This window comes from Microtus oregoni, unplaced genomic scaffold, assembly GCF_018167655.1.
Source record: "Microtus oregoni isolate MIOR12 unplaced genomic scaffold, Mior012 000067F_ref0000223, whole genome shotgun sequence".
Classification (NCBI taxonomy): Eukaryota; Metazoa; Chordata; class Mammalia; order Rodentia; family Cricetidae; genus Microtus; species Microtus oregoni.
The window spans coordinates 6,398,537-6,425,220 of NW_024543974.1; the positions used below are offsets into that span (position 1 = coordinate 6,398,537).

A 26,684-nucleotide genomic window follows, 5' to 3' on the forward strand; every position below is an offset into this window, starting at 1 on the left:
TTCATTTTTTTTCTGTGTTGCTTTGAATTTTGATGTAGGCATTTTTATGGAGACAGACCTTCATAAATTTTTCCACTGAATAAACTGACCAGCAGATGGCATTATTGTAATTTCAAAATGTCCTTAAGTAAAATTAGGAAAACAAGACATGAACAAATTTAATCTTGCAAAATTTTGTCCTTCACATTTATAATAAAATTGTGCTTGCTTTTTTGTTAATGACTCATATTGAACAGATATAAAAATAGAGCCACCTCACAAATTTTAAACACTGGACAACAGCATATACACTTAGGAGAATTTTTTTTTTCATACCAATAAAGTTAAATGGTCTGTGTACATATCAAAAAATACTTACATCCATCATTTAGAGTTTTAAATTAGCATGATATTATTTTCTATATACATTTATTTTTCAAAATGACTTTAAACAAATGAGACTTTATATAATTGATGATTTTTCAATGCCAATGTTCAGTAATATGCTCATAATTGATGAGAATCTACAGGATAGTAATAACTATGGATGTTCAGAGAAGAAAGATTGTGAAATTTTCAAATAAAAAACACCTTCAGTATTTCTGACTAATGTGAATAATCATAAAATAGAAAGACTCTGCTGAAATATACAGGGGAGTTTGAGACTCAGCTAAACTATAGAAATACAAAAGAGCTGATGACTACCAACTAACTCATTGTTAGGCTTATGACACATAAAACAAACTTGAGTCACTCCATCATGGATGTTTTATAAATAACAATAATATATAGTCAAAATAACAGTTCAAACCTCCCCTTGCCCTGCTTCTTACACCCTATCTCATCAAATCACAACTTTCAGCTTCCATCCACAACTATTTTTGGGGAATCCACAGAGGAGAGTTGATATAAGCTAATGAACATTCCTTATGACTTCCATCTGGATCATGTCATTTTATTCTTTGCAGCAGCAGATGCTTATTTTCATGATCTATTTCAAGGTTGGGTTTGAGAATCAGACAACAATTAACAATGTGTTTTCTACATAGGCTTTTAAAGATGTGAATCTAAAGTTGTCTTTATTCTAAATATCAAGTAAGATAAAAAACTAACTGATCACACATGCTACAAGCTTCTTACCCTATCCAGAATGTATGTTATAACTACTTCCATCAGAGTATGTTTCCAATGCACTAATAATGTTGATGCTATTGATGCTATGATGCTGTGCTATGTTATGTGAGGAAAAGGAAAAATTTGTCTATTTCATCTTTTCTTTCTGACACTAGCTCAATGCAACATTATGTTTTGCTTTCTGATATTTGTGTTGAAAATAATTATCACAATCACTCCTTAGTATACATTCCACAAGCTTTTAGTCCCATATAGAACAGCATGAAAATGATACACAGATGCTCTATTCAGATTGCTCCTATCCTTCATTGCCAGGAAAATGCCATTTGATAAAACTCGCATGACTGAATTTCCTCTATTCTAATAACAGTGAAACCTCAATTCTCCCTTACAGCTGCTATTCATCCTACACCATATAGTATGTTTTTCATGTGTTTTCTAGTTCCATAAAATTTAAAAGAGTTGGATTTTATAGAAGAAACTGAATCAGAAAAATTGATTTCCAGGTGGCAGTACTGAAGGTGAAACTGCTGCTTTTCCCAGTGCCTAGATTTGTGTGATTAAATAAACAGGCTACCCAAGGATTCTTCTGGCAAGAATCAAACACTCACTGATCCCATGTAAAACTGTTTTTATTACTCAGTGTAAAAGCTGATAAATAATAGAGCTAATCAAACACTAAATATTATCTCTTTTCTTCATTTTAATGAGAAGAAAATCCAGATCTAGACTTGGATGCTTAGTGAATTAATGAGATGAAACAAATTCTGTCTCCTTACCCTATAACTATTCAATAGTGCTAAGGTTAGGGAAAAATAATTTCTTTTGTGTATGCATTCATGTGAAAACCAAACATGAAATCATCTTCTCATTGACTATGTTGTTGCTATCAATCAAAAGAAAATGTTCCATAAAGGAGAACATATCTGTGAATATAGAAGTAGGGGAAGGTTTTTGTGATTAGGTATATATCATTCATTTCCCTTTCTATGCAGACTGCTCCAAGATTTACAGATAGAGGTATAATTTTTATGACTTTTATCCTACTCTGAACAGTGTGTCAGCATGGAGTAGTATAATATTCTTTGGTGAATCATAACACCTTACTAAAATAGTTCACCCAGTCATTATCTGAATTGTTTTGTAGTATTCTGTATGCTAGATTATACTAGAAAGAATAACTACAACAAAGTATGGAATAAGCATACACTCTCTTCATTTCTAAAGGTCCATTTTCTGCAGAAACCCACTCTCATGGAAACATGTGAATACAGACTCAGAGAATTTAAATGAGTTGAACATTGCAGCTATATAGATGGAGGCTGTTTGTTGACTTCCTGGTATTTCAGACCCAAAATAATCACACAAAAACTGTATTAATTAAAACACCACTTGGCATATTAGCTTATGCATGTTTATAGCTTGCTCTTATATCATAAATTAACCTATATCTATTAATCTGCGTATCACCACAAGGTAATGGCCTGCCGACAAGTTTCCATGCCGCATCAGTTGCCTGCAGTGGCTACATGGTGACTCACTGACTATATCTTCTTTCCACCTCTATCTGCTTGGAATTTTCACCTTACTCTATTATGCTAAGCCACTGTCCAAAACAGCTTTATTCATTAACCAATAAAAGCCACACATATACAGAAGGACATCCCACATTACTTCCCCTTTTCTGTCTAAATAAAAAGGAAGATTGTAACTATATTATAATAAAATTATATATAACAGATCAGGTATCAAGCAAGAATTACAGTTACAATATTTATATCTCTTTTATCGTTTGTCATAACTAAGGAAAACTATAACTACCAATTATTCAACTCCATCAAAGACTGCAGAATCATATAATATTACTTAGTAAACAGGAAGTACATTGTAAGCAACTTTCAAAACTCTAGAATTGACAGAGATATCTTTCTTCCTGGACAGTCATCCAAAGTTTTTCTATATCATTTCAGCATCCATCTTCAGCCTACAAGCCCATAGTATCTGGCATACATTTTCATGAAGCAGGAAATCTGAAATTCTTTTATGCCTTATACTGGAAAAATTCATGAGTTTCTTTCTTTGGTGTCCTGGAAAATATCAGGCAGTTGTCTCTTGAAACAAAAACCCTGAAGGACTATCTCACCTTCTTTAAGTAACTTCAGCAGTCATTTTTCTGTGTGTCATGCATGTCCAGTTTATACAGTATACAATCAAGCAGTTTGGACAAAAGCAGTTTCTTGCCCAGATGGCTAACAAACTCCATGGGCTCTTTGATGCCCATCATCTTCTTGAAATAGATTAGTACTGCTGGGAACAGATGGGTTTCATTGTTTTGAAAAGTCTTAAGTTCTTAAATATTTTAAATGCCACATTCTGTCAGTCTTTGAAAGGTTTGAAGAAAACCTATCCATCTGAAATATATCGCTGAACATCTAGAAAACCTAACTAATTTGACTACAAGCTTGACTACTATGGAGTACTGTTAACCTGTATTTTTTTTAATTATACATTACCTTTTTAAATGAGATTCACAAACATAATACCTTAATCAAGAGTAAGAATATACATATAAATAATTGAATTTAAATTTGTATCAATAGATCAAAGCAAAGTATTAATCTCTAAATCATATACCCTTTAAATGCAAATAAACATTTATAAACAATACTTGGGAGTTTTGATGTAGTTCTTTCCAAACTGCTTTCTGTTGGTTTTGGATGAAGTAGTTTTTAGGGGTTCACAGAGACCTTTCAGGGGGTTCTTGGTCCCTCAACCTACATTAGTCTGGAAGGAATTCACAAGTTCTCATCCTCTGAGGAAACAAAAGTAGAACATCTTTTCCAAAGAAACATATCTTTAGACACAAATTTTGAAGTCAAGATATCTTTAAGATATATATGTTTTTTAGTTTAGCAGCATGTACAATGAAATATCTCTCTGTACTTATTTCATTCATGGTCAAATATTCAAAGAAAACATAATAATATAAATAATTCAGACTCTCTGAGTATATTTCATCTTCATGTGGCTTAATTTTTTGCTCTATTACTTTCTTTTAAAAGTTTAATATTTATTTTATTATCTTTGCTCCTTTAACCTATGGCTGTCTGTACCCTTTTATATCAGAACTGTCTATACTCTATTTCCTCTCTCCCTCAAGCTTACATATATTTATCCAACACTGTGGCCCATTCAGAGGTATATTTCTGTCTGAATCTCTCTTTATTGCATATCTGTAATTATTTTCTGATCAAGATCACATTTTTTCCCAATTGCTAAGCAGACATGGCTAAGAACAATTTTGCCACCCTGACTGTGGGCTCCACCCAGTTTAACATGGCAGAGGCATGTTCACTGATTCTGACACTGCCAGGCAGGAGACATCCTCACAACCTTAACTTTGAGTAGCACTGTGCCAGCATACAAACCCATTTTATCTCAATAAAAGCTAAATCTGCCATGCAGTACAGTGTGAAGCCTAGAAATATTTCTGTTTATGGCCATGGGAATCTGTCATGCTCTCCTGCCTGTGCACACATAGCAAAGCCAATCCAGCCACTTTTCCTGGGTGGGGTGCTGAGCAGCAGTCACGCTTTCAGCTACTTTTCTCCTAACACTGAGTGGGTATACAAATATCCAAATACAAAGTGCATGGCTTGCCATGTCTGTTAGCCCCTGTCGTTTTCTTCTGTGAGGTCTGTTTGCTAGAGTCAAGCATGTCTCTTAAGAGTCTTCCTGATTCAGCTTTAGCTGCACTAAACTTGTAGCTCTTTAAAGAGGTTTCACAACCAAACACCTAAGTGGTTTTTATGAATAGCCAACAGCAAGTTTCTTGATGGTGGCAAGGATCTTGAAACTCCATAGACTTGTGGCAAAAATCATGGTTCTTGTCAGTACCTTCACCATGAATCTTGACTTTTGAAAAACTGAGAAATGGGATTGATCGAGCCCTCAAAGCAAAGGCTTTAAGCCTATCCATATCACTTAGCAAATTAAAGTCTTATGTGGTCAGAAAAAGAGATATATACAGTAAAGATAGACATAGACCAAAATAAAATCTATAAATAATTTATACTGTTTTTACAAATATATGTAGGCTTTGGAGAAAAAAAGAAAAAGAATAAAGTTCTTAAAAAGAAAAGAAAGAGAGTAGTTGGGTGTGAAGGCACACACCTTTAATCATAGCACTTGGAGGACAGAGGTAGGCAGGACTCTGTGAGCTCAAGGACAGCCAAAGACACACAGAGAAACCCTGTCTCAGAAAAAAACAAAAATCAAAAGTAAAAGTAAAAGAAACAGAGTTCAAAAAAAGCCACATAAAAATGGATAATGCATAGGTAATATGAATACTGTGTGTTATTGTATTGTCTTTGAAGTGTTGATGGCAGAGGAAGAAGCAACTGCTTCTAAAAGACATTTGATTTTAAATGCTGCTGGATTAATCCAACATGTATATTTTTAAAATACATTGACCCCAAAATTTAGGGTCAAAAGATATGTTATTTTGGAGAAGAGGTTTAGCTTTTGTGTACACAGGAAATGAAAGGCTGTGAATTCATTCTGGGTTAAGAAAAAATAAGGTTTTATCAAGGAAGACCCCCAAGAAAAAAATCTCAAAACTGAGCAGCTGGCTCAGATGATCTTACATTTTAGAGGACCTCTGTTGCAGTTTCTTCTGTGTTCTATATCCAAAACAGCCACAAGATTGCTTGCTGAGATGATCAAATATCATAGAATATCCCAAACAGGACTGGACCATAATTATAAATTTTCTTGTGGTCCCCATAATATTATCAGTGCCCCCAATCAGCAGGAAGTAACCTTGAAAAATATGCCCACATTTTTAAAAAAATGAATTATGGATGTTTCTTTTTGTTTAGAGTGTCTTTACAAGTTGTTATGGATAATGGTTTGAAAAAAAAAGCTAAACAAAGGGGAAAGATTCATAATTCTTGTTTTGAAAATAAAATAAAAGGGGGAAGTGCTGTGAAACAATGGTCTTGTATCCTGTAAAGATTTTTCACTTGTATTGGTTTAATAAAATACTCATTGGCCCATAGCCAGGCAGGAAGTATAGTGGGGCAAATACACTAGGAGAATTCTGGGAAGAGGAAATGCTCAGTCTGCAGTCATCACACAGACACAGATGAAGCAAGATGAGAATTCCTCATTGATAAAAGGTACCAAGCCACATGGTTCACACAGACAAGTATTATGGGTTAATGTAAAGTATAAGAGTTGGTTAATAAGAAACCTATAATAGGCCAGCCAGTTTATACTTAATATAGGCTTCTGTGTTTTTATTTGGGATGGAATGGCTGTGGGATCAGGCAGGACATAAACCTCTGTAAACAGAGCTGATTTGAGCTACAGTGTATTTTCTGGCAATTACCATCCACTACATGTCTTTTGGTGATTGAGAGCTTATAAATACCTGACATAGATATTACCAGGAATTCAAATGACCAAAACAACTGCCAGCTAACTCCATTTCTTTATTGTACAGAATATACAGGCAGCTCTGCAACAGGGCTGCTAACTAAAGGCATGTGCTTGCATTTTAAAAGTAAGCAATTCCACACTACAGGGTTTTCCTTTGTTTAATCCTTTTCTGATAAGCCTCACAATTCTTCTGATGACAACTATGAAATTGTCTTCAACCTAATTAATTTCTATGATATTTCAGTGCTAAATATATCTAAGCCATAAAATGTTATTCTATGCTTGTTTAACATTTAGGAATTGTTTCCAGGAAAAAATATTAAATTTAAGACTACCAAGAATTTTAAATAAAGATTTGTTTGTCATCTGGCTAATCATGAATCAAATAACTTTTAGATAAATTAAATAAATCCCTTTGGAATCAGTCTATTGCTTTCTTGATATTTTTTCTTTGTATGCTATGAGTCATCTAAAAAATAATACAACTAATAATCTCCTAGACTCTTGAGTGGATAGAGTTCATGTTTGTAGGAGTGAATGATTCATTTCTTGTAGTTTGCTCATAAACATTGAAGATAAATATCAGTATATACTTTGAAATTTTGTTGTGATTCTTTTGAATGTTTTTGTAAATGTAATACTTTCCAATAAGTTATAAAGAGGCAATAAATACTAAGAACCTAAACTAAAAAGAACTTAAAATATTATGCATGTATGACTTTTCTATAAAATATAAGGAAATAATTCAGGAAATAAAAGATTTTAGAGTAAGGTGTTGTTTGTGAAGATACCATGTTTAAAGTTGGTTACAGAACATGCAGCAGAAATTTTGACTGCCCTGATTCTTAATATTTCCCCAGATAATTGACAACTAAAATATAATGTTAGATCTTTTCTTGTAGTAATTAAATCATATAGATTTCCTCAACAAGCAATATAGTGAAAGACTAATCCCAATACATGGTCTGATGGTGTTTCAAATTCAAGCTTCATGTTCTGATAATAGTCTCTATTATAGCAGAATTCTCTAATGAATGACAATAAGATGATATAATGATTAGTATTTTGGTCCTTTTTAATATATACAGTGTATTATTTTCATTTTAATGTGAAAAATGAATAAATACTAGAAATCAACATGAGCTGAGTTAAAACAAACAGACCAAGGAAAATAACACTAAGATTCATCAAAGAGTACTTTTGGTAATTACATGTATTTGTAAACAGTAAAATAAGCAGAATCTAGCCAAATTGTAGACTTCATTAAGTGTATGATAGTTATATTTTTTAAATTAAATTTATTTATTTATTTTACATCTGGCTGAAGTTTCCCCTCCCTCTTCTCCTCCTATTCTCTTCCCTCTGCTCCACTCCTAACAACTAGTCTGTTTCTGTTCAGAAAATTGTAGGCCTCCTATAGGTATCAATAAAGCAAAGCATATGAAGTTGCAGTATGACTGAACTCCTCCATTTGTATTGAGGCTAGTTAAATCAACTCAGTATGAGGAGTAGGTTCCCAAAAGTCGACCAAAATGTTAAGGCCAGCCCCTGCTCCCACTGTAAGGAGTTCCATGAGTAAACCAATCTATACAACTGTCACATATATGCATAGGGCCTCATGCTTGGATGAGGGACAGATGCATATGGGAATATAAGGGATATGGTGGGTGTGGGGTTGGGGAGAGAGAGTACTGAAAGACACTACAGGAGAGGAGAGGCATTTCAGTATCAGATAGAAACCTCCTACAAGGCCAACTCCCAGAAATTCACAAGGATAACAGGCAAAGACTCCTACAAAAAGTGGATATGCAGCCTGTGCTGGTCATCTTCTGTGACCAGGTGTTGCAGGACAATTCTATATTCTGTCCATTATATTTTAAATAAATGTTGATTGGCCGATAGCCAGGCAGGAAGTATAGGCGGGAAAACTGGACAGGAAGTAGAGGCAGGACAATAATAACAGGAGTATTTTAGGAAGAAGGAAGGTCTTCCCCCAATCCTGTCTCAACCACCTAAGAAGCAAGATGTGACCTACCCTGCTGAAAAAGGTACCAATCCATGTGGCTAACATAGATAAGAATAATGGGCTATATAAATTATAAGAGCTAATATGAAACCTGAGATAATTGTTCAATCAGTGTATAACTTATGGAGACCTCTATGTGATTTTCTTTTGGGCTTACTGGCTGTGGGAACTGGGCAGGACAGAAACCCTAACAAGCTGGTTTGCATGCTACAACCAGGCAAGACTTCAAGTGGAGAGTTTAGGACATCTACTCAGCCCTGCCTGTGGGATGTGCTTGGAGATATTAAATGTAGTGAATAGATTGTGGGACTGACTGACCAAGGACTGGTACAGCCTTAGACCCATGCCATGAAAGTGACCCCACACCTGATATAGCCTGTAGTGCCAGAGCACAGAGGCTGGATATCCCAGAGACCTATAATAGAATCAAATACAATTGAAGAAAAAAATTGTCAAAGAAATGAGGCCTGATGATATTTTGTTACATTCATAAATTGGCATCTACACCATCTGTCATCTGAGAGGCTTCATCTAGCAACTGATGGCAACAGAGACAGACAACTGCAGCCAAACATTAGTCTAAACTTGGAAATCTTGTCAAAGAGATGAAGGATGGATTATGTGAGGCATAAGGGTCAGGGACATCACAAAAAATACCCCACAGAATTAACTAACCTAAGGTTATAAATCAGAAAGAATGAACCAATAGCTAGGAAGCATACATGTTACTGACCTAGAAACTCATATTTTTGTATAAGACCCTCTATAAAAAGGAGAGGATATACTCACTTTTGTTGACTGTAAAAAATACAATAACTTAGAAGTTTTATTGTTTTGATAAAAAGTTTTAAAGCATTTGCCAAGCATTAATTTCGACAAGACAAAAAGTCAAAGAGATAGCAACAATCAATAATGCATTTGTTCAACAAATCTTTATTACCAGAATTTCAAAGAACAGATAATAACAATATTCATCTTAATGTTCTATACAATTGAAACAGAAAGGACATTGCCAAACTCTTCTCTCAGGTGACCATTACCATCATACCCAAATCACACAAAAATGCAACAAAAAGAGTATATGCCCAAGGGTGGTATGCTGGATCACAATTTCTATGCTGGACATCTATTTCTAGCATGTTGAGGGGCCTCCACACTAATTGCTACAGTAGTTATACAAGTATGAGCACTCACTAATATAGTAAATGTTTCCCTTTCCTTACATGTGTAACACCACCTGTTGACATTTTTCTTTAAGCACAGATGTTCTGAGTGGGGTAATATGATATCTTAAATAGTTTTCATTTGCATTACTCTGATAGATAAGGATATTTAAAAATATTTCTCATTCGTTTACATTTCTTCTTTTGAGATTTTTAAGTCCCTGTCACAATTTTTAATTATGTTGTGCATTTTCTTTGTGTTTTAATTTTGTATTCTTTAAAAATTTTAGATCCTAGCCAGCTGTAAAATAAATAGCTACAATGTTTTTTTTTTTCACTCATATCCTGCCCCTTCACAATGTTGGTGCCCTTTACCGTGCTGAGTTTCATGAGGTCACATTTGTCAGTTTTTGGTGTTAAAGATTGTACTTTTAGATTCTTGTTCAAAATGGATGTTCCATTGAAGAAGAGTTCAAGCCTATTTCCCAATTTTCCTCTGCCAGATTTAGAGTATCTGTTCTATTAATGTCCATTTCTTGATTAATTATTAGGCCAGTCAATACATTTTAATTGGCTTAATTAGGGAATGATTTAAAAAATGAGAAATAGGATAAAATAATTCCCATTTACTCAAATATGAATGATTTTATCTATAATGATTTTATGGAAAAATAAGAGGTGATCTATTTGGAACATAGTAATTTCAGGTTCCAATTTGTCATCCAAGTAGAAGTCAGCTTGATTTCTTAGTCTAGAATTTGAGAGAGAACTGTACATTAGGAATATAAAAGTTTTGTCTTTTAACTTTGTCAAGAGCCACATTTTGGGGTGAACTATGCTGGTGACAACAAATTATAGCTCCTCTCCATCCATGGTTCCTGAGATGTAGGAAACAATTCCCTCCAGGCAACCCAGCGGCAGTTAAATGATCATGTTATTTGAGGGCCAAGGAAAATAAACCGACATTCCCCTAGGACCATATATATGGCATCTACATATGCACTGGCAATTTTACAGATGATTCTGGCTATAGCAATTCTACTAGTGCACTTGTTCTTCATGTTCTTTTTTTCACATTCCACACCATTGGCTTCTGCAAATATGGACATGCTGCACAATTATATGAGTCTTCCTGATCTGATGGAGCAGACAGGCATTAAAGCTGTAAAGCAGGTCATGGGGGAAAAACCTATCTGATGGAAGAATTGGGTAAAATGCAAAAATTTTTCTTTGCCTGATTATAAAACTTGGCAAAAGAATTATACTGAAACAAATGAAAAACACTTGGCTATGATGAATAATGTTTCTGAAGAACCTAAGACTTTAGGGCTGACTGTCTATGGTCTTATGAATCAAAATTTTAATTGTGAGGAACAACAATGGGAAAGGTACAACAATGGAGTAAAGCCCATTAAACTCTGCTTCTGTAAACTACAAGTAGTTAACCTGTAAGGTGAAAGCCTCAGAAGTTATTTTATGATTAGCTGAGCTAAAATTTAAGAATGTGGTGGCTTCATGGGGCTTGGGATTTGGGAAATATGATAAATGATGATGTTCTGATTTCAAATATTCTTTATACTTCTTTTGATCTGCTTTGCCCATGTAATGATTAACCTATGATAAGAAAAAGGAATCATTTTACTTGTGTAAAATTTGTAATAAAAGACTGAGGTTTGAAGCTCATGATGGAAGAACCTGCCCTGCAGCTGATAGCCTGTCATCTTGCATCAGAATCTTGTGTTCGTGTACTCACTTTGCCTTCCAGACATCCTAGATTCGAGACCCAATTCTCTGCCGAGGCTGGTTCACAGAAGAACCCTCCTAGCCACAGTAGAATCATGTGTTCCAGGGTAGGCACATGAGGACTAGAATATGTTACGTGGGAGGAACAGAGATAAGAAGAAAAAGCAAAGATATTAGAGAGTGCAGGGAGGGCACCTCAGTGAATACTGACTTGACCCGTGTTTCTTTTCCATACACTTTTTTACTCAACTACAAATGGGAGAAAGAAGGAAAAGGACTGCTTTAACATGATGCAAAAGAAAACCAAAGCAGTTACTTGACCCAGTACTTGAGACATTAAGTCATTTTTCCTTGGAAAAAACATTTTGTTGTTTAGGCAGGGAAACCATCCTAGACCAAGTATCCTGAAGACATCCACTCCCTAGGTCAAACCTTCTATTTCAAAAGAAGCAGAAGTGTGCTTGAATTCTCTGACCTTTGATCAAGGTGGAGTGGATGTACCAATATAGGCCATCTTAATGTCCAACACCACGTAACCACATCCTAGGTTGTGGTGTATAGCCACAGTTGTTGTCAACAACTTTGAGCAAGCTCAAACTCTCTGGTAGAATAGGCTCACATTTGGCCTCCACATCACTGTGTTTTGTATTTAAAATCATTAAACAGGATGAAATCTTCAAATGGATGAGAATACAGAGGAAAAGGGGGAAATATAAAGGAATGAAATATTCTGGATCTTCAGTGTTTAATAGTAGAAAACAAAGGAGGAAGTGTTACTATTCCAGCCACACAATGTGACTGACACTTCCTGGTTCCAGGGCCATGTATGTGTGAACATGTGCTCAGGCAAAATACCTAGCCACCTGGGGGACCTTAAAAGGTAGTGTGTGACCTATGTGTGGCATGGTTGCATCACCTACATATGACGCAGCTACATAACTCCTTGTGTGCATACATGAGCTCCATCATCTGCATATGACATAGCGACATCAACACCCTGTGTGCATGTGTTAGGCAGCCTTTAAAAGCTGGACATGTCATCTTCAGGTCTCTCATTTTGCATACCAACTTCACCAGGCCTATATACATCTCCTGTAATAAACTCCTAAGCAGGTTTGTTGCATGCTTCATGCTTCCTTCTCACTCAAGCCAGGTAATTTCAGGAAGGAATAAATCATGTAAAAGTTACCAATGAGGTAGTAGAAAACTGAGAAAAGTCATCATCTGCTGTTAGAATCATAAAGACAGAGATCTGAGAATTTCCCATTTTGCTCTGTAATATATAGGTCATTGGTGATTAAAAAAAAATGGAATTGAAAAAAAATTTGAAGAGAATATCAGACTCTTCATTATGGTATACCGTAAATAAAACCAGATAAATGGTGTAGCTGTTACAGAGAGAAGTAAAATTTGGGGAGGGTTTTATTTAATTTTTGTTGGAATCCACAAGACTATACAGTGAATGTATAGCTGACAGACCAATAGATAGATTCAAAAGAAATGTATGTATTCACATCCACATGAAGAACCCATTCATCAAAGCTGCAGAGACACTTGTATTTTGGAAATGTTGCTGTCAAATCTGTAAAATCCTTGTGAAGACAAGATTCTCCCTCCAAAATAGGATTCATTCCCCAAATACCTCAGCATTGGTAACTTCCCCCTGCACAGGCAATGGAATGACTTGCCCTGAGGCATTAGAGTGATAACATTCACTCTTGTTTTTTAATCAGTCAAATTTACATAAGGTTGATCCCCACAATTACCTTTGCTAACAGAGAACATAGGCACTTCAAAAAGATAGGAAGACATCTGGGGTTCAGGGATGTTTATTAACTTTATCTAATGTTTTGGAATGTTAGATATTTCCCTTTGGAAGTTGGGTCCTGAATGGTATCACCCCCTTCCTGGAGTGCTGCTTTGTCAGGTTCTACCTGCCTCTTAGTGATTTTCAAATGCATATGGTATCATTCTTTTGCCAATGGAATATTTTAACCATGTCTGTAAAAACTAAAAACCTAGTGGAAATCGCCTCTCCTTACTGCTCCTTAGCCCATACTAATAAAGAACATGTAGAGATAACATACATGAGTTGATTTATTCTGTTTACCCTGAAATCCAATTACTCATGTTTTTGCTTACCATAGCAAATTTTATCTTGACACTGAGGAGGAGCTCAGACTGGTACTCAAGGCCCCCAATATATTTTAAGATGGGGAACATGACAAAAATAGATGTCAACTGCAGGTATTTGAATAAAATGTGGAAGGGAACAGGACAAAGGAAAAAGAGAGCAGTAAGACTAGGTAGGATTGAGGAAAAAATATAGTATCAATATTACATATAATACAAACTCTATTTCCTCTTATTTCTGATCTAAGTATGCAATAATGCACTATAAATTAAAACTTTGTAGAAGTAAGTAGATTTTCCTATTGAACCAAGAAAATTCTGTTTTACCTTTCCTCATTCTCCTTTTTGTCCCTGCTATTGCTCTTTAAGAATGTTTGCATTTGTCCGTGCTGGAATAAAGTAATTCATGTCCTTCCTGGTCTAGTTGAAAACCCTTCACTGAGGCCCTTTCACCACTACTCTAGCTATCCATAAATTGGTTACAGTCTCTAACCTCATAATTTAGTCTTTAAGCATATATCCTCTAAAACCATCTAAATTTGACATACTGATTTTTCTAGACACTATAATGTTGGCTTCTTAAAAAAGAGTCTATGTTATATATATGAGAGTCTTCATGAACTATGAAATTATCTGTTCTTAAGTCTGAAGTATCGCAAATATCTAAATAGAATATTTGTTGAATAAATAACCACAAAATACTAACATATTTCAGGCATGTGGACTTCCAAAAACTTTTCAAATGGTTCTATTTGATTAGTACTTCTGATATGTTGACCTATATTTCACTGGTTCTGAAGAGTATGCCTGAAGAAGCATGGGATTTGGTGTTAGTAATACTGCACTGTGATCTTAACCATAGTACTAACTGATGCCTTACAAAGAAAATTGCCTCTCTTTTTCATGAAATTACTGCTATTTTTCATGTGGTTTCCTGAACCAAATATAGGTGTTCTATTTATTCTTTATTACTGACTCCATATACACAAATAATTCTGCTTTTTATGATAAGAAATTATTATTTATTTTATTCTAAAATTTAAAGAAATATAATACATTTAAATTGCATTTTCTTCCCAAATGTATTCTGGGGAAGTTTTCCAAGTGTTATCAAATACGGTTCATCAAATACATTATATGGTGACATCAAATAATAAAATTAAGCACTAGCATACTTAAAGGAAAAGAGATGACTAGAATGTGCTGAAAATTAATTGACTCTTTGATTGCATGGGCTAAGTACCAATTCAAAGATATCTCCAAAATCACAATGAATCAAGAACATGGTTAAGTTCATTTTTTAAACAGTATTCTATTTTGGTCTTTCGAACAGTGAGCAAGATTTTGGATTTTGTTTAAGAAATGATGTTCTTTTCTTTTCTCTGTTTTTCTTCTTCTGCAAGTATAAAGACATTTTAAGGATTGAAGTTTTTGCCCAATTTGTATGTTAATAAGTAAGCTTATAGCACCTAGAACAAAAACACTTGTGAAGATGATAGATTATTACTCAGTCATATCTGTAGTTAAAATTCAGTCTCTTGTGGCACACGTGTGGTGATTTGTATTATAGAAAATGAATCCTGAAACAAGGGATCTTAAAATTTTAGAGCAAATATGATGTTTCTGATTTACTAAAGAAGTATATAGTATTGTTATTTCATTGGATTGTGGAGGTAGAACCTATAGCATGCAAGTTTGTTACCAATAAAAATATTCTTGAAAAGAAAATTCCAACTAAAAGTAGTCAGTGTCCCATTCAAAAGGATTAGAGAATTATTGAAAGTTGTGTCCATAAGTAGAGTATTGACATATTTTTCATCCCCACTCATCCCTTCAACTCCAGCTGTGTACTTGCCACTCCCTCTCAAGCTCATGAATTTTTATTTATTATTGTTATATATGTATATATAAATATTTTAAATACAGTCTATTGAGTCCATTTAGTGTTTTTGTGTGCATGTATATGTGTGTGTGTGTGTGTGTGTGTGTGTGTTTCTGTTCCTCATGTCCTTTTCTTTAAATTTTGACCAGATGTGGTCAAAGAAATCTTTAATGCTACATCTGCTCAAAAAGAAAATAAGTTTCTTTGATGAAGAGCAAATGTTCGCGGAAACTGCTCATTGGTTCCCAGCTGCCCAGAACTTAAATAATCACTCAGAATCTATATTAATTGTAATACTGATTGGCCAATAGCTTAAGCATATTCCTGGGTAACTCTTATATCTTAAATTAACCCTCTTCTATTAATCTGTGTATTGCCATGTGGTTGTGGCCTACAGGTAAAGCTCCATTTGGTGTCTGTTTCCTGCAGGCTGCTACGTGACATCTCACTGACTTCAACTAATTTCTCCTCTATCTCTGCTTGAAATTCCTGCCATTATCTATTCTGCCAAGTGAAAGGCCCAAAGCAGCTCCTTTATTAATCATAATAAAACATAGTCATAGCATATAGATGGGAATCTCACATCGAATGAGAGCTGTATATCTCTGGGTATAAAGGTGGGTGTTTAATATGTATTTAGAATGCAGTTAAAAATTCTACTGGTATAGGAAAGTGGCAGCTGTAGGGTCATTAGGGACCATGATCTCAGTAACTATGGATCAGGCATTAAGAGCACTTAGATGGCAGCTGATTAACCCCAATATAAAAGCACTACTAACTATTGCACACTAGAGCCATTGTGGATATCTTGTGCTGATAAGTTTTGTGGTCAATGAGTATTTATAGATGTGTGTGTGTGTGTGTGTGTGTGTGTGTGTGTGTGTGAGTGTGTGTATGTCTATGTGTGTTCATGTGAGTAGAAGAACAAGTATGTCACAGAGTAACATGTATATCAGACAGATAACATCACTAATTATGAATACAAATTTTCATCATACTATTCAATTCTTATACAAATATTGTCCATGCTTTTACAAAATATCTTATCCATCATCATGATGTTCTACACAGTATTGCTTCTGGTCAAGGATAATTTGACATTTAATAAACTGTGGAAATGGATCCAATTTTACAAATTTACTGAACATGTTTTTCACCAACATCTTATAGTATCTGTTTTATGTAATAATGGAATAACTTTTTGAAATTTCAGTCACACATGCAGCTAGGTATTAGTAATTTGGTAGACTTTGGACAACATTGTACAGGAGTTTAAATAATCGACTTGACTACCCAGTTATATTTCTAGCACAAGTAAAATTCTGAAAGATTTAGAGATAATATATATAAATAAAGATGCAGAGTAAGTCTTTCCTTCTGGGTTTCAGTTACCTTAAACTCATTCAGTTAAAAATACATTGGTGTGAGAAATAAGATTATCCCTATAAAAATAAATGTACTATTTTATTAAATATACAAATTTAAAAAGACTACCTATATCAAAATTGCATCAGAATTGGTTTGTCTATGTATTTTTCTCTACTTGAGTACTTTTCTGTTTTCACGTGGCCCTCCTTGTATTAGTGTCAAGGATGAATTCCTTGTGCCTTGATATTCTCTTGTCTTTTTTGACGATTGGGTAAATTTGTAATGAACTCTCTACATGTTGTCTCATATTTTAACTTTGCTTTAACTATATAATTCTTTGGTTGTTTTTCTTTTTCCTTTTCAGAGTTTTTTATATATCATACCACTGCCCTTGGGAATACAGGGATTTTGTTCAAAAAAATGATAGCATGTTGCAATCTTCATTGTATATGAGTAACAAGTGTGTTCCCATAATAGTCTTTTACTGCCAAATTTGAAACAATGTGTGTCATTTGTGTGTCTATTTACTTATCATTTGTTAAATAGTGATGATTTTATTTTCTCATTTGTAAAATTTCGGACATTTACAAAATGTCTCTTGCTCCTGTCTCTTGTATTTAAGATCCCTATAATGCATATACCACTCAGTATAGTAACAATTTTTATTAAGTACTCTTAACTTTTTCTGTATATTTTTATGCCTACCTACTTCAGTATTCAAAATTACCTCTTTTTAATAAAGAATATAATTGACTGCCTACAGCCACTAATATCATGTTTTCCCTGAATTTAAAGTCACAATCTTCTCTGTATTAACTTGAACATTTAATTTAAATTGCAATGATAGCCATGATCATAATGTTATTTCAGAAGGCCCAAGCTAAGATATGGAGCATTATATTTGTAAAATAGAAGATTTATCTCTAATGCTTTCTTTGTTACAAATCTCCCTGTTTCAAGGACTGTCGATATCTGATTAGAGCCACTGAAATGTATCACCACCATTACTATACTCTTCATCCTCCACCTTCTCAGTCACCCTATGCCTACTCCTTATCTGCCTCTTACTCCTTCTCTTCTTGCCTACTATAGGTGCCATTCTTCAATAGACTTCTTAGACATTTGTCTCTAGTTCATTGTTTTGTTTCTACAGAATTAAACTTGCATAAGTATACACGCAACAGTGTAAAGTTACTGGAAGTTTTTTCATAGTAACTATCACTTGAATATATTTCAACATATTTAACATATACAACAATTTATGTTAGCTCTATTGGGGAAAAATCATTTTCATTTTCACTGTGTGTCTGTAGTTCTCAAGAGGTTGTTCTTGGTATACTTCAATTTACAGTAGCCTGGAAAGTGACTTATAAAAGAGAGATGCTTCAGATATTCTAATTTCCACCTAAAATTCTTTTAACTTCATCATATTTTCTCAGGTCTATATGTATCCTTTTGATAAAATAATGTTTGCTGCATTATTTATTTTTTATAAATCAAATATATATGACAATAAAAGTTTATACTGTATTCAAATCCAGATACAAAAATGTGCCTAAGTTCAAAACAAGATGTATGTATGTATATACGTATGTATTTATTTGGTTGATTGGTTTTGGGACCTATGTCCTCTGCTGGTTTGTAATTTGTTGTGTACCTCAGGCTGGCATTGAGTATGTGTTCTTCATAACTCAACCTGCTGATGGCTGAATTGACAGGCTTGCAGGATCCAGACTGCTCTAAAAACCTTACTTTTGTAAATTTACTCTTTGTCCCAGTAGAAAACACTTCAGAAATTTCACAGTGAAAACTATATAAATTTACTGCAAGTTCTTCTGTACCAGTCATTGCTTTTCACACAATTCCAAATTTTTATAATCATAAATAACATCTATCTCTTCAGAAACTTCTATTCAACTGTTCTTTTAAAATTATTTATATTGACCTACATATTTTTCTCTACTCCTCTTCCCTTCTTCTCTCTACTATGACTCACACTCTTCCATTTTACTGAAGAGACCTTGTCTTTTATTACTTCCCATGTAGATTAGATCCATGTACGTTTCTCTTAGGGTCCTCTTTGTTATATAGGTTCTCTGGGATTGTGAGATATAGGCTGGTTTTTCTCTGCTTTTTGTTTAAAAGTCACTTATGAGTGAGTACATATTATATTTGTTTTTCTGGGTCTGGTTTACTGTTATCAAATACAGCTTGTTCATTCCTGGCTGCCCAGACCTGAAATAATCATACAGAAACTATATTATTTGCAATATTGTTTGTCCAATAGTTTAAGCTATTGCTCACTATTTCTTTTAGCTTAAATTAACTCATTTCTATTAATCTCTGTACTGCCATGTGGCTGTGGACTACCGGTGAGGTTCTGTCCAGAATTCAACGTCTGTCTCTTGTGGCAGCTACATGGCTTCTCCTTGACTTCACCTTCTCTTTCCTCTTCTGTCTTCTCAGAATTCCCACCTTGCCATATTCTGCTAAACCACTGGCCAAAAGAGATTTATTCATTAACCATAAAAGCAACACATTAACAAAAGAACTTCCCACACCATTTCCCATTTTCTGTATAAATAAAAATGAAGTTTTTAACTTTAATATAGTAAAATTGAATATAACAAAAAAGTTATCAAGCAAGAACTAGGTATGATATTTATATCTACTTTAGGCTTTACCATAATTAAGGAAAACTATAATTATATCTATCTATTCTTCAACTCCATCAAAGACTCAAGAAGGATATAATATTACCTAAGAAAACAAGAAGTACATTGTAAGCAAATTCCAAATCTCTAGAATTGACAGAGACATCTCATTGCCTAGAGAGTTGTCCAAAGATTTTTGTGTAACCTTGGGCCATCCAGTCTTTAGCCTACAGGCAATAGTATCCAGCAAACTTTTTCTTGAAGCAGGAAATTCCAAGATCTGTTCTGCCTTGTATTGTCAAAATCCATCTGTCGCTTTCTTCTGTGTTTGGCAGAATGTCTGGCAGACCGTTTCATAAAGCAGGAACCCTGAAGGGTGGTCTCACCCTTAGGTAAGTTCAGCAATCATTTTTCTGTGGAGTCTGCATGCCCAGTTCATACAGCATAACATCAAGCAGTCCAGGCAAGAGCAGTCTCCTTCCCAGATGTTCAGCAAACTTCATAAGGAGCAGCCTCAATAGCTATCATCTTTTTTTAGTAGATTGGTGCTGCTAAGAGCAGTCATTTCTCATTGTCATGAAAAGTCTAAGCCCTTAAAAAAATAAATTCCATATTCTGTAGTCTTTGAAAGATCTGAAGAATATCCATCTGAAATATATCTTTGTAAACCTAGAAAACCTAACTAACATGATTTCAAGCTTGACTGTTATTGATGACTATCTATTAACCAATATTACTTAATTATGCATCACATTTTTTCTTACTTTTTCTTTTTTTAATTGACTTTTATTGAGCTCTACATTTTTCTCTGCTGTCCTTCCTGCTTCTCCCATCCTCTTCAACCCTCCCTCAAGGTCTCCATGCTTCCAGTTTACTTAGGAGATCTTGTCTTTTTCTACTTCCCATGTAGATTTGATCTGTGTAAGATACTCTTAGTGTCCTCATTGTTGTCTAAATTCTCAGATATTATGATTTGTAGGCTGATTTTCTTTGCTTTATGATTAAAAACCACTTATGAGTGAGTACATGCCATAATTGTCTTTCTGTGTCTGGGTTACCTCACTCAAAATATTGTTTTCTAGCTTCATTTTCCTGCATAACTCAAGATGTCATTATTATTTATTTGCTGTGTACTACTCCATTGTGTAAATTTACCACATTTTCCTTATACATTCTTTGGACAAGGGGCCTTTAGGTTGTTTCCGGGTTCGGGCTATGACAAACAATGCTACTATAAACATAGTTGAGCATATGTCTTTGTGGCATGATTGAGCATCCTTTGGATATATACCCAGAAGTGGTATTACTGGGTCTTGAGGAGTGTTGTTTCCTAATTTTCTGAGAAATTTCCACACTGACATCCAAAGGGACTGTGCCAGATTGCATTCCCAACAATAATGCAGAAGTGTTCCCTTTTCCCCACAACCTCTTCAGCAAAAGTTGTCATCAGTGTTTTTGATCTTGGCAGTTCTTACAGGTCTAAGATGGAATCTCAGAGTTGTTTCAATTTGCATTTCTATGATGACTAAAGATGTTGACCATTTCTTTAAATGTTTTTCAGCCATTTTAAATTCCTCTGTTGAAAGTTCTCTGTTTAGGTCTATATTCCATTTTTTATTGGATTATTTGTTCTTTTGAGGACCAATTTCTTGAGTTCTTTGTTTATTTTGGAGCTCAGACCTCTGTCTGATGTGGGATTTGTGATCATTACATTTTTAAATGAGCTGAACAAACACAACACTTTAATCAATAGTATATATATATATATATATATATATATATATATATATGTGTGTGTGTGTGTGTGTCTGTGTGTATTGACCTTAAATTTGTATCAAAAAACTAAGATCCATTCCAATACTAAGTATCCTTCATTATATCATATCCCCTTTTAAATTTAAAGACACATATATAAACTATATTTGGGGATTTGGGCATAGTTCTTTCCAAACTGTTTTCTGCTTTTTGTTGGGTGATGTAATTTTTGGGGTGTTCATGACAACCTTTTGGGGGTCTTGGTCCATCAAACAACATTACTCTGGAATTAATCCACAGAGTCTAATATTCTATGGAAACAAAAGCAGAACCTCTTTTCTAAAGCAATAAGTCCTTAGACCCAAATTCTGAAGTCGTTAAACTTTAAAATATCTATGATTGTTTAGTGTAGCAGCCCATACAATGAAATGTCTCTCTGTACTAAGCTTATTCACAGTCAAAAAATATAAAGAAAAAAAAATCAATAATATTCATAAACCAGACTCTCTGTATATATTCAATCTTTACCTGGCTTGTTTATACTCTATTACTTTTTAATATTTATTTTATTATCTTTAGTCTTTTAATCTATGATTCTCTGTACTCTGTCTCTTTAAAGACTTCATTTTACTCTTTTTTTTTAATTTATTTTCTTCTTTTTGTAACTCTCTACAATTTTTCTTCTCTCTCCCAAGCCTATGTACATTTATTTATCCAACAGTGTAATTCATTCCATTTAGAGGTCTTTTCCATCTGGATTTTTCTTTATTGCTTATCTGTAATCCTTTTCTGACCAGAACCACTTTTATTCCCCTAAGGGAGCATAGCTCAGGCCGATAGGGCCCTGCATGCCTGCTTATTCTACCCAGTCCAGCATTGTGGAGGCATGTCCAATGCCTCTGTAAGCAGCACATCAGCACATACTGCCCCAGTTTCTAGTATTCAACAGGGTTATGTGGAGCCATTAAGCAATTTGTAACATGCTGCTCACAGACCCTAATTAAATGCTCCATAGCTGGACCTCCTGAAAGTGTCACAGCCGTTTGTGCTGGCAAACCATGAAGCTGCCACTTTTTCCATATTAAACTTGTAGTTTTATTCGGGCTTGATTTTCAATAAATGTTTCAGGGAGAGCTGAAGGAAAGCGAAAATCCCATGGGGTCAAGGGCTTCCCAGATGCCTGAGGAGGGATTGTGTCTGCTTCCACCCTCCAAAAAAAGGGGCTTGGGGAAGAGACACAGGCAGGGAAGGGGGCTGGTCCCCAGTCTGTACAAGTGGTGCTTGGGGGTGAAGGACTATGGAGAGCAGGGGACCAGACCATGGATAAGTGGGATAAAGGACACAAGATCCTTTGCCAGAATCCACAGCTTTCTGACTCCAAATTGAATTAAAAAGAAAATAAGGGAGGTGGGGGAACCTAAACCACAAGCAGTACCCAATTCCTTTTACCCCACCAGGGCTGTGAGGGAAGAGGCAAGTAGCTTCATCAAGGCCATGGCTTCCTCATTCCTGGCCAAGGGAGTTAGGTGAAGGGCAGGGTCTCCCTGACAGTTTGAAGGGGTGAGGAAAACCAAAATAAAACATGAAATAAATTGTATAGCAGTCTAGCCAAGGGCCCAGCCAGAACAGAACCCAGCTCCGGGAAGGACCTCTGTAGGCTTAAGGATCTCTGCTGCCACCACTGTCACTCAGTGAGCCAATTATTTTGCCATGGCCTTGATTGCAACAGCTCCCTCCTCTGTCATGGCAGACAGCACTATGATCAGGATCTTTCCTCCGCAGTCATACCCTGCTCAGTCTCCTTGCCAAGATCTCCCTTGGTCAGACAAAAGTCCTCTTGTTCCTCCCCAATGTCCTGGAGCAGGGATAGGTACCCATGCTGGATTTCAATCTGCTGGAAATCATTCCTTTTGATGTTTGGGACATCCATATTATGAGTTGATGGGCAGGTATCTTCATATTTCTTCCCAGGAAAAATGTCAATACCAATCATGTGAACCTTGGCATGGCCATGCTTGCCAGTCTTCAAAGTAGACATCTGGACAATCTTACATGGCTGGCCTTTGAGCACCACAAAACCATTTTTACGTAATGCTGAGCACTGCATTGGGATGGTGGCTGAGGCCCCTGCATCTCCTGTCTAGAAGTCCAAATCATCTGCCATTTTAAAGGCCTCGATTACAACTTGTGCAAATGACTTGTGCAAATTTACTGACTTGACCCTGTCCGCTGCTAGCCCATCTGCTGCCTCTAGCACCACTGCTACAGCTGCACTCGGGTCTTAGTACACAAGAACCGTTTCCCCACGGACAAACCAAGCAGCCCATTTTGAAACTGCACAGTAATGCTGAGTAAGGAAGCCTCCTCTTAAAACAATCATGTCTCTGCTTGTTTTTAGCAAACAGAGCCCACCTGAGAAAATGCTTAACTTCGTGTGTGTGTGTCTAAAATTTCTTTTTTAAGCTTTCTCAAGTTTTACGTGGATTTAGTTGGAATCCCACATCATATGTTGGTTTAGCTTAGCAGTGCATACAATGAAATGTTTTTCTGTACTTAGCTCATTCACAGTCAAAAACTTCAAAGAAAATGCAGCAATATACATGATCCAGACTCTGTGTATTTTCCAATTTACGTGGCTTATTTTCTTACTCTATTACTTTTTCTACAAGTTTTATATTTATTTTATGATCTATACTTCTTTAAACTATGACTGCCTGTGCTCTTTCTCTTTAAAGTCTTTGTTTTACTTTTTTTTTTTCTTCTTTAAATCCTAAGCAGTATGTGTAGTGACCAATTTCGCGGTCCTGCCTGCTTGCTCTCCCTAGTCCAATATGGTGAAGGCTTGTTTGCTGCCTCTGAGAACCATTCTTTCTGCCCCAGATCCAGAGATGTAGTGGGTCTGTGTCACCATAATGCAATTTGTAACATACTGCTCACAGACCCCAATGAAGTGCTCAGCATCCTGAGTTTGTGCTGGTAGTACAAATCAGGAAGCTGTCATTTTGAATTCATGTATTGTTTTTTACTGCTACTCCTGAATCAGAAAGACCACTCTTAAAGAAACTATAGAGCTCCTACTCACTACCAGCAAGCAGAGCCCATCCAGGAGAAAAAAAAAATGCAGCAAACTTTGTTGTTATTTTTTGTGTGTATGTTTGTCTAGAATTCTTTTCCAAGCTCTCTCAAGTATTATGCGGATTTAAGTGGCACACATTGACATGTCAATCTGTTGTTGGCGACTGCTCCTTCATTCCTGGCTGCCCAGATCCAAAATAATAACAAAGAAACTATATTATTTTTAATACTGTTTTGCCAGTATTAAGTGTATGGCACTTATATCTTAACCCATTTCTGTTAATCTGTATATTGCCACATGATTGTGGCCTACCAGTATGTTTCTGTGCAGGTCCAGCATCTGTCTTCTGTGGCAGTTACATGGTTTCACCTTGACTCTGCCTACTCTCTAACCCTCTATCTACTTGGAATTTTTGTCTTGCCCTATTCTGATAAGCCACTAGCTGAAAGAACTTTATTCATTAACCAATATAAGCAACACATAGAAAAAAGGACTTCCCACACTAGGTTACTTCACTCAATATATTTTCTAGATCCATCCATTTGTCCACAAATTTCAAGATGTCATTATTTTCCACTGTGCAGGACTACATTGTGTAAATTTACCATATTTTCCTCATCCATTCTTTGGTTGGGGGTCATTTAGGTTGTATCTAGGTTCAGGCTATAACAAATAATGCTGCTATGAACATAGGTGAGCACATGTCCTTGTGGTATAATTGAACATCCTTTGGATATATACCCATCAGTACGGAGATTTCTCAGAAAGTTAGGAAACAACCTACCTCAAGACACAGAAATAACAAACTATTTTTAATAGAGTTTTAAATTTTCTCATTATAAAAGTGGCATTCTATCACCTTAGAACTGGTAATTTATTAGAGTAATGGGTTTTAGAGTTGATTCTTCATTAGTAAGGAAGCAAATGGCAGAAGCACTACAATATCACTCTTTGTGCTAATTTCTGCTACTTTGGCTGCAGATTCTATGACCTTACACTCTTCTCTCTTAATATGTGCTTATATAAAACATTTTTTTATACATGAAAAGCTATTTTTTCTGGCAGAATATTAATGTTCAATGTCAATGCCTAAGATACTTTAGACTAGATTAAATATCAAGACAGGGGATTCAATTCCTATTATTATATAAAAACAGATTAAATAAAAAAATTTACATCTGTTTTTTGACAGGTGTCTAAGCAATAAGAACTGAAAGGAATTTTGTCACTGAAAATAACTAAAGTAAAATATATATGCATAAGTAATATGAAATTATCTATATTAAACTGATTTGATTTTGGTTAACAGCAAGAAAGTTGATAGTCTTAAATATATTCATTTACTGTAAAATAAGTACTAATCATGAAACACATACTGATGCATACCTCTTGGGTAGTGATTACATAAAATTAAGTTTTGTCTCTGTAATGCTGATATAATTTGGATCCAGGGAAATCTCTTTGAAAAATCATAAACTGTCTTTATAACCCCAACAAAATATTGATGCATTTTTAATGAATGTTTGATTTTCTTTGAATAAACTTTAAACTATCCATTAAACAGATGCATGTGGAATGTCTAATATACTCATGACCACCATTATTCATCCTTTCCCTCACATTAAAAGCGTTTTACTTAGCTCTTATTAAAAAAATATTGATAACACAAAATAATATTTATAGAATATCTACCAAATCTCCATGAATTATGCCATATACTAAGAAGAGCTAAAGGTAAATATTATAACATTGTTTTTAACTTTCATAATTCTAGTGTACATTTGTAGACAAGAGAAATGTCCATATCCTCATATAAGGCATGGCATAGCATGAGATATTATCAAATGGTTGATTCTCTAGCGAAATCTACATCAAACCTTAAAGGTTTGGGAATGTTCAGGAATAAAGAAAAAGACTTCTGTATGTTTGTGTTCAAGAGAAATCTGCTAAATGTATGAGTGAAGAAATGTGACAGCACTTATACTATTAGATATCCATGTTTGCATGCAATCATAATATGTAATGTTAGATTTTATATTCGTTAGTAAGCTGTTTTTCCACACTAAAAGTTTATCATTGTGAATATCATGAGTTTTTTTTTTTTTGAAGAAACATAACTATTTTACTATTGGAGTACACTGTGGCTTCAAATCTATATATTTTCTGGATTTACAAAATTGTAAACAAACTTAAAAGATTAAAAAGGTCTGAAAAAACAAAAGAGTATAAAGAATATTGACAGATAAATTTTGTCTAACAAAATAGGTTTTAATCAATGTAGACAAACTTACTTCTCAGTTTATCCTTTGTGTTCTTCCCTCTCTATCAT

The 26,684-nt window shown here is 34.9% G+C and overlaps 1 pseudogene; it reads right to left on the minus strand.

The window, feature by feature from the left end:
* Positions 1-22,979: 22,979 nt before the first annotated feature.
* Positions 22,980-23,443, minus strand: LOC121440475 (annotated as a pseudogene).
* Between the last annotated feature and the right edge of the window lie 3,241 nt (positions 23,444-26,684).